Source organism: Crocodylus siamensis, chromosome 5 (assembly GCF_052110815.1).
Source record: "Crocodylus siamensis isolate JL-2025a chromosome 5, ASM5211081v1, whole genome shotgun sequence".
In the NCBI taxonomy this organism is placed as follows: Eukaryota; Metazoa; Chordata; order Crocodylia; family Crocodylidae; genus Crocodylus; species Crocodylus siamensis.
This window is the reverse complement of record NC_143399.1, coordinates 133,023,448-133,032,386: the sequence shown is the minus strand read 5'-3', so window position 1 is coordinate 133,032,386 and position 8,939 is coordinate 133,023,448. Positions and strand designations below refer to the sequence as shown.

Below are 8,939 nucleotides of genomic sequence, written 5' to 3'. Positions count from 1 at the left end.
CTGATTTTGCTCATGCTTTTTCTAACTGGGTCTTGTACACTTTGAAGCTTCTGCAGGCCAAACTCACTGCTGTAAGGGACCAGCACAGAGGCAGCCTGGCTTAATAGCCACACCACTGAGGAGAAGCAGGGACTGGGGGCTGGGTCAAAGGACAGGAACTGTAATACCAAACCCAGAGGGGCAGAGTCAACAACACAGTTCAGGGTCAGTGTCTGGGGATCAGATGCAGAGTACCAATCCAAGGGATAATTCACAGGTTGAAGGCCAAGAGCAGAGCCAAACTGGGTTCAAGAGCCAGGAAACAGATTCATGGGGAAATCCAAAGCTGAATTCCACATCTAAGCCAAAACCAGGGTCAGGAACCAGGAGGCTTGCCATAGCAGCACCGTTGACTGGACTGCAAACCCAGGGCACCACCTCCCAGCAGCCAATCAAGATACTTGCTGTTCCTCAACTCAGGTAGACTTACTGCAGGTGTGGCTACTGAGGTACTTGACCCAGACTGGCTGGCCTGATCAGAATCCCTGAAAGTTTCTATCTAATAGCCTTGAATATGGTGCAAGGTTTTTCCTGAGGTTTCTTCTTCCTCTGCTGTTGGGATCTTCTATTTCACACTTAATAGACTGTTTCCAAGTGCTTCAATCCTCAGCAATCTTCTCCGAGGCATTTGGCTCAATTTTCATTGCCTAAAAAGACTGGGTCTGCCATTGAGCATGGGGGGGCTGCAGCCCCCCCGGCTCAGGGATCAGCCATGGGGGGACCCCAGGTGCATAAGTGCTAATGATAACACAAGGTACATGTAGCAATGTAGCAAACTGCTAGCTCAAGGAGCCTGGCTGTAGTCTGCCAGCTCAAGGGGCCTGGAAGCAGTCTGCAGGCTCGTAAGGACTAAAGCCCAGCTACAGGGAATGAAACCTGATTACAGGCTGCCTAGGAGGACTGGACCAACTGATCCAGATAATTAGCTAGCCTACAGGAAGTTAGAAGAGACTTCTGGGGGAAAACCAGAGAAAGAAAACCATGTGGGGGAATTTGGTGATCATCTCCTGTACATTGATAAGGTGGATGAAAGGGCTGGCCAGGACTTTCTAGATGGCTGCTCTGGCTGTGAACTTGCCTGTGTCATGGGACTCTTTAGCCTGGAAAAGTGTAGGCTCAGGGGTGATCTGATGGCCACCTATAAGTTTATCAGGGGTGACCACCAGGATCTGGGGGAATGTTTGTTCACCAGAGTGCCCCAAGGGTTGACGAGGTCGAACGGTCACAAACTCCTGCAAGACCGTTTCAAGCTGGACATAAGGAAGAATTTCTTTACTGTCCAAGCCCCCAAGGTCTGGAACAGTCTGCCAGCAGAGGTGGTTCAAGCACCTACATTGAACACCTTCAAGAGTAAATTGGATGCTTATCTTGCTGGGATCCTATAACCCTAGCTGACTTCCTGCCCTTTGGGCAGGTGGCTGGACTCGATGATCTCCCAAGGTCCCTTCCAGCCCTAATATCTATGAAATCTATGAAAGTGGTTGGTGACTGGATGGAGATTGTCAGGGATGGTGAGATTCCAGATGATGATGGCCACCTGCTTTGCCAGAGAGAGAGGTCACCTGATACCAATGTCCTGGTGCTCAGTGTGGGGGCCCAGCTGGGCAATGACATCCAGGGAAGTGGCTTGGCACATGCAGAAGCTCTGGAGCCACTGTTTGTTGTCCCAAGTGTCTAGGACAATCTGTTCCCACCAGTCACCACTGGCAACACAAGCCCAGAACAGCAGTTCAGTGGTTTGGAGGTGGTACCAGATTACCCCAGAGTCTGTGGTGTCCTGGATGGCTTCTTCTCCATTACACATGGAAGTCATTGGTCCAGTGTAGGATGCTTGGGAGCTGCAGAGTGTGGTAGGTGTCCCTGCCCAGGATGGATGGCTGCTGGCTCATGGACATGAAGGCGAGTCCCATCTTGACCATCTGCCGGAACATCTTCAGACAGGTGTCCATGATAGCCCAGAGCTTCCATCAAGTCACGCAGGGAAACAAGCAGGATGTGCTACAGGTTCATGGGCTTGGATGTGCATGGTGGTGCACCCCTGGTAGGTTGTGGGAAGACCAGAAAACTGGTGCTCATGCAATTAACAAAGGAGAACACTCACTTTGGGGCCCTGGTGGAAGTCTCTGGGCAGGGCCAGAGGGAGGGTCCATGGTGAGGGAGGGGAGCTTGGGGGTGTGGTTCCCCATGCTGGGCAGCCAATGAGGGTTGGGCCAGGCACCTAGCTGTGCTCGGCAGTCTGTCAGCAAGGGGAGCCTTCGTTGTCCGGTGTGCGTCGCACCAAATAAACACACTGGGGGGAGAAGCAGACAGAGTTTATTTGAGCTCAAGTAAAAGGCACAGGGAGACTGTATTGTCTCAAATCCTGCACCCTAACCCTGCAACAGCAAGATCTTTATACCCCGGTCAGTTTCACTGTCAGTGATCTTTGCACCCACTGGCCCCCCTTTCCCTCCTCCCTCCTCCTTTCTCTCTCCGAGCGGTGCCCTTGCATTCCACAGATAACAGTTTTAGTTCGCCTGCCTTCCAGAAGGACAGGAGATTTGCAGGTGCCGGAGAGAAAGGGTTGCAAAGGTTGGGCAAGGGGGGGCTTTGGCTCATCTGAGCCTGGAGCAGAAGGACTTCCTCGACACTCGTGGTCTTCCATCCCGGACGAGCCCCCAGCTCCCCGCTTTGAGAATACTCAACAAAGTTTTGGCTGAGTTTTCTCATATTCTGAAGACAAAAAGTAATTGAGTGTTTGAGGATTGGAATCTTCAATGCAAGGGTATAATGAGGCACTCGGGGAGGGGGATGCACAGACTTTGTGCAGGAGGGCGTTACAGCACGCAAATAAGAGGAGAATAATTAAACACAACACAACACTGGTGATCAGGAGGTGAAGGATGCCTGCTCCTAGGCCTCCGAGGTTGGGCAACCAGCTCCAGCGAGAATCAAAGACAGTGGGTTCATGTTCCTGACTTTTCCACAACTCAAAAGCCTGTTCAGCTGACAAAATGTGTTTGTTTATACCTTGGGAATTTTCTGGGACATAAGTACAACATTCGTTCCCAATTAAAGCACATACCCTGCCCTGAGAAGCTAAAATATAATCTAGGGCCTGACGGTTTTGAAGAGATAAATCTCAGAGTTAAGGCTCTTTAAGGAACGTAGAAAGTTGACGATATAGCTTGGCTAACCGGCCCACTCCGTACGCTGGAGAAAGATCATGCCAAGTCTGTCTCGTGATGAATCCAGTTCTTGCATCCATCGACCTTTGCCGCTGTGTGGGAAACTAGTAGGACAGGGTGAGGTCCTTTCCACTTCTCTTGGAGGGGCTCATTCTTCCAGGTCCGAATCAGCATGGAATCTCCGGCTGTAACGAGTGGACTGGAGCATCCAGCAGAAGAGGCTGCAAGTCTTTAGTGTACCTATGGAGAGAAGAAAGAACAGCAGACAGAGAGCACATATACCATGACAAAATATTACATCCTATTTCCCACTTCCCTGCTAGAACCGGCGTCCCATTCCTAGGCCATGCCCTTCCAAACATAATCTCAAAGGGGCTAAGCTCTAATCTTCCCTTGGGGAGGGCACGGATAGGAAGCAAAGCAAGCGGCAAAGCATCGGGCCATCGCAGAGAGGCCTCCTGGCAGATCTTTGATAGATGACGCTTGAGGGTCTGATTTGTACGTTCTACTACACCATTAGCTTGTGGTCGCCATGCAGTATGGAGTTTCCAGGGGATCTGTAAGGCATCTGAGATGTTTTGGATGATCTTTGAAGTGAAATGTGTTCCATTGTCAGATTCCATCCACTGGGGAAGTCCGAAGCGGGGAATAACTTCCCGGACGAATTTTAGAGCTACAGTCTTGGCTGTACAATTACGACATGGAAAGCCTTCAGGCCATCTGCTGAATCGATCTACTATAACAAGGAGATACTTAAATCCTTGAGTTCGGGGGAACTCAGTAAAGTCTATTTGCCAAACCAGTCTGGGGCCTGGAGTAGGTTCCAAAGTGGCTGGAGGTGCTGAGAGACTGGGTCGAGGGTTATTCTTTTGACAAATTGAACAGCTGGCTTGTATTTGGGAGGCCAGAGGTCGAAGTCCAGAGGTTAGAAAATATTTGTTCACCAACTGAGTGAGAGCTTCTTTTCCGGCGTGTGTAGTTCGATGTAGCCGTTGCAACACCGGCTGGGTCAGGCTCTTTGGTAGGAGGATCCTCCCCTCCGTGGAGCAGAGCCATCCCTTCTTTTCTTGGAGACCAAGCTTGTCGGCTAGTTCTTTTTCTTCATATGAGTACTGGGGATCCGGGAGCTCCCCCACTGATGGAATGAGAGCATTCATAGGGATCTCAGCAGGTCTCGGCATCCTCAGAGTGGCAGCAATTTTAGCTTCTCTGTCTGCCCGGGCATTACCCCTGGCTACGTCTTGATCCTCTTTCTGATGTGCCTTACAGTGCATTACTGCCACTTCCGAGGGAAGTTGAACAGCTTCCAGGAGTCGGAGAATTTGGGGTCCATACTTCACTGGGGAGCCTTGGGCTGTCAGCAGTCCCCTTTGTTTCCATAGGCCAGCATGGGCATGCAGTACTCCAAAAGCATACCTAGAGTCGGTATAGATGTTGACCCGTTTCCCTTTTGACAGTTCTAGCGCCCGGGTTAGGGCCACCAGTTCAGCAAGTTGAGCAGATGTTCCGGCCGGCAAACCCCTGGCCTCAACAACATCATAGAGGGTCACAACAGCATAACCTGCCCTCCTTTGCCCTTCTACAACAATGCTACGGCCATCAGTGTACCACTCACAATCAGCATTCAGAAGTGGCTGATCCTGTAGGTCTGCACGGCTGGAGTACTGTGCATCTATGATGTCTAAACAATCATGCTCTTGTTCTTCCGTTTCAGGTAAGAGAGTAGCCGGGTTAAGGGAGGGGCAGGGCTCCAGAGTCACTTCAGTGTTCTCCAACAGCTTAGCGTGGTACCGAGCCACCCGAGCCTGGGTGAGCCAGAGACCCCCCTTCGCGTCTAGCAGAGCCTGGACCATATGTGGGGTATACACTTGCACGACTCCTCCCAGCATTAACTTTTCAGCTTCCTCAAGTATTAGGGCAGTTGCCGCAACTGCTCGTAAACACGCTGGCCATCCCTTGGAAACTGGATCAAGCTGTTTGGAGAAATAAGCAACGGGATGTTTCCACGCCCCCAACAATTGAGTAAGCATTCCCAGAGCCATCCCTTTTCGTTCATGCACATACAATTGGAAAGGTTTAGAAAGGTCCGGTAACCCCAGGGCGGGGGCTTCCATTAGTTTCCTTTTTAGTATCTTAAATGCCTTGTCGGCTTCTGGAGTCCAATAAAAGGGGTCATGGTCTGCCCCTTTCACACAGTCATATAGTGGTTTTGCCCATAGTCCAAATTCAGGGATCCATATTCTGCAAAAACCTGCCATGCCAAGAAATGCCCTGAGCTGCTTACGGTTGCTTGGGGTGGGAACCTGGCATATAGCCTCCTTTCGCTCTTTTGAAAGCTGGCGCTCCCCCTGTCTTATGTGAAATCCCAGGTATCGTACTTCAGGGAGAGAAATTTGAGCTTTATTTCGAGCCACTCGATATCCTTGAAGTCCAATAAAGTTCAGGAGGCTTACCGTGGCGTTAAGGCAGGAGTTTAAATCTATGGCAGCAATTAATAAATCATCCACATATTGTAACAAGAGAACTTCATGCTCATTATTCCACTCCTCCAAGTCTTTAGCTAAGGACTGGCCGAAAAGGGTGGGAGAGTTCTTAAATCCCTGGGCTAATACTGTCCAACAAAGTTGTTTCTTAACCCTTTTTCTGTCCTCCCATTCAAAAGAGAATATCTCCTGAGAGGGGGGGTCAACTAGAATCGTAAAGAAAGCGTCTTTCAAATCAAGAACTGAGAAATGAATATACTGCCCCCCCACGGAGGCCAGCAAGGTATACGGGTTTGGGACGAGAGGATGAATAGTTTTAACCCGTTCGTTAACCGCCCTTAGATCCTGCACCAGTCGATATGTGTCATCAGGCTTTAGTACAGGCAAGATAGGAGTGTTCCAGGCTAACTGACACTCTCGCAGTATGCCGTACTTTAGGAAACGGTCTATAGTCTCTTGCTGTTCCTTTCTGGCTTCCTTTTTGATTGGGTACTGCTTGATTCGTACTGGACCTTTCCCTGGCAGTAGTTGAATATTAATGGGGGTTTGATGTGTAGCATTTCCAGGGACCCCCTCTGCCCACACCAAAGGGTATACCTGGTCTTCCCACTGGTTCCACTCCTGGGGAGCGTTCATGGCCAAGGGTTCAACCGTGAGGGTCATTATCCATGCATTTTCAGGGGGCAATGTGAGGGTTATTTCATCCTGGGGAAAATGCAGTGATGCACCTAATCGACAAAGCAGGTCTTGTCCTAGCAGGGGTGTTGGGCAGTCTGGAAGGTAGACCAATTTGTGAGAGAGAGCCCGGTCTCCCAGAGCACATTCTGCAGGAGCATACACTGGGCACTGAGTTTTTTTTTCCCGTGGCACTCACCACAGTAAGAGAGTCCGCTACGGGAAGTTGAAGAGGTTGATTTACAGCGGTCTGTGCTGCCCCGGAGTCTATCAAAAAATCAATTTCTGAATTCCCCACCCACATTTTTACTCGGGGTTCCGGGGGTGGGGTGGTCCGTTTCCCCTGACACCCCTACTCCTGTCCTTCCGCTGCCATTACAGGAGTACAGTCTCTCCCTTTCTCTGAGCATTCATTCTTCCAGTGTCCCTCTTGCCAGCATAAGGCACACTGGTTCCGTCCCAGGCGTCTTTCTTGTGGGCCAGGGCGCCCGTGCCCACGACCCCTTATACTTTTGCCTCTCCCACCTTCTTGTGGCCTTTCTCTGACTCCAGCCTGTACTGCTGCTACTAGCATTCTAACTTGTCTCTTGTCCTTTTCTCCTTCTCTGAGAGTATACGTCCTGTTTGCAGTTTCCAGGATTTGTGCTACAGACATACCCATTAAGTCTTCCTTCTTTTGTAACTTCCTCTTTATATCAGGGGCTGCATGGCTGGTAAAAATACCCTTTATAATCGCCTCCGTCGCCTGATCATCAGGGTCTGCATTGGTATTTTGCCGAATGGCATCCCGGATGCGCTGTAGGAATGCAACGGGACTTTCCTTCGGCTCCTGTACTATTTCATATGGCTTTGCCCAGTTATTATGTCGGACAGCCGAGTGCCTGAGCCCATGCATAAGTAGTTCTTTGTAAGAGGTAAGACGAGTATGATCCACAGGATTGTTAGGGTCCCATCTAGGGTCTGCTAGGGGAACCACATCTGCTGGACCAGGAACATTGATGGGATCCCTTTCATGCCTCCGCTGTGCTTCCTCCCTTGCTTTGGAAATAACTTGATTCCGCTCTACTTCAGATAATAAGGTTTGCATGAGGATATTACAGTCATCCCAGTCAGGCTTGTGACTAGCTAAACATCCCTCAAAGACAGAGAGAAACTTACTCGGGCTAGTTGAAAATTCTCCAGCCTGTGCTTTAAAAGCTGCCAGGTTCACCGGGTTAAAAGGTGCCTGGGTATATATTTGCATGGTCTGGGCTGCACGCCCATCTGCCCCAGGCCGGGCTATTACAGTTTCAGTAAGTAAAGGATAAAATCCCACTGAGGGAGGAATCTCTGGGACTGGGGCATCTGACCTTTATATGGTGGAGGTGTTAAAGCCGAAGGGGATGCCGACTCTGGCATTACAGTAATTGGGGGGGAATGCTGAGACTCAACACTAACAACTACTGATCCTGTCGGAGTCAAATTACACTTCTGCAAAATATCTGTCTTGTTCCATAAAGCCATAAACAATTGTGCATACAAATGTTCATTCCACTTACCCGTCTGCTGACAAAACAGGAGTAATTGGAGAATTGTATTGTAGTTAATTGACGCTTCCGGAGGCCACCTTTCCTGATCCTTCAGTTGATATTGAGGCCATTTCACTGTACAGAACCTTTTAAGATCATTTTTAGTCATTAGATCTGACTTAAACAGTTTCCAATTTGTCAGAATGCATTCTATGGGTGTACACCGTACCCTGCCAACCATACTCTGTCCCTGCCCCATACTCCAGGGAGACACTGGGCGTCCCCAGGTCCTACAGGGAGACACTGGGCGTCCCCAGGTCTTAACAGACAATGCTCAGACTGCTGAGCTATCCTACCTTATCCGAGGGACCGGTTTCACACCGTCGCCCACGATCGCTTCTCCACTATTAGAGCGCGTTGCACCGTTGTGCCCTCCGGGGTCGATCAAACCACGTCTCTGCCGAGGCCCCCGATGAAACCACCGGTGCGCGCTGGGCGTCGGTTGTTGCCGCAAGTCGTCAACCCCAGGAGGGATCCGGGCAAGGCGAAATGTTAGCCTCGAGCCCCACGTCGGGCGCCAAAACTGTTGCTGGCACAAGGTGCCCGAGGGAGGCAACAATTGGGTTCGTTGCCCGGTGTGCGTCGCGCCAAATAAACACACTGGGGGGAGAAGCAGACAGAGTTTATTTGAGCTCAAGTAAAAGGCACAGGGAGACTGTATTGTCTCAAATCCTGCACCCTAACCCTGCAACAGCAAGATCTTTATACTCCGGTCAGTTTCACTGTCAGTGATCTTTGCACCCGCTGGCCCCCCTTTCCCTCCTCCCTCCTCCTTTCTCTCTCCGAGCGGTGCCCTTGCATTCCACAGATAACAGTTTTAGCTCGCCTGCTTTCCAGAAGGACAGGAGATTTGCAGGCGCCAGAGAAAAAGGGTTGCAAATGTTGGGCAAGGGGGGGCTTTGGCTCATCTGAGCCTGGAGCAGAAGGACTTCCTCGACACTCGTGGTCTTCCATCCCTCTGAGTTACCCAGGGTTATGCCCAGTGTCACCAACAGAGCTTACTGGGA

The 8,939-nt window shown here is 50.5% G+C and overlaps 1 long non-coding RNA gene across 1 annotated transcript; it reads right to left on the bottom strand.

Moving 5' to 3' along the window:
- Positions 1-2,366: 2,366 nt before the first annotated feature.
- Positions 2,367-8,630, bottom strand: LOC149864607 (uncharacterized). The gene is made up of 3 exons (XR_016442191.1): positions 8,229-8,630; positions 7,903-8,018; positions 2,367-3,446 (listed from the first exon to the last, which is right to left on the bottom strand). It is a non-coding gene; the product is annotated as an uncharacterized LOC149864607 (long non-coding RNA).
- Positions 8,631-8,939: the final 309 nt, after the last annotated feature.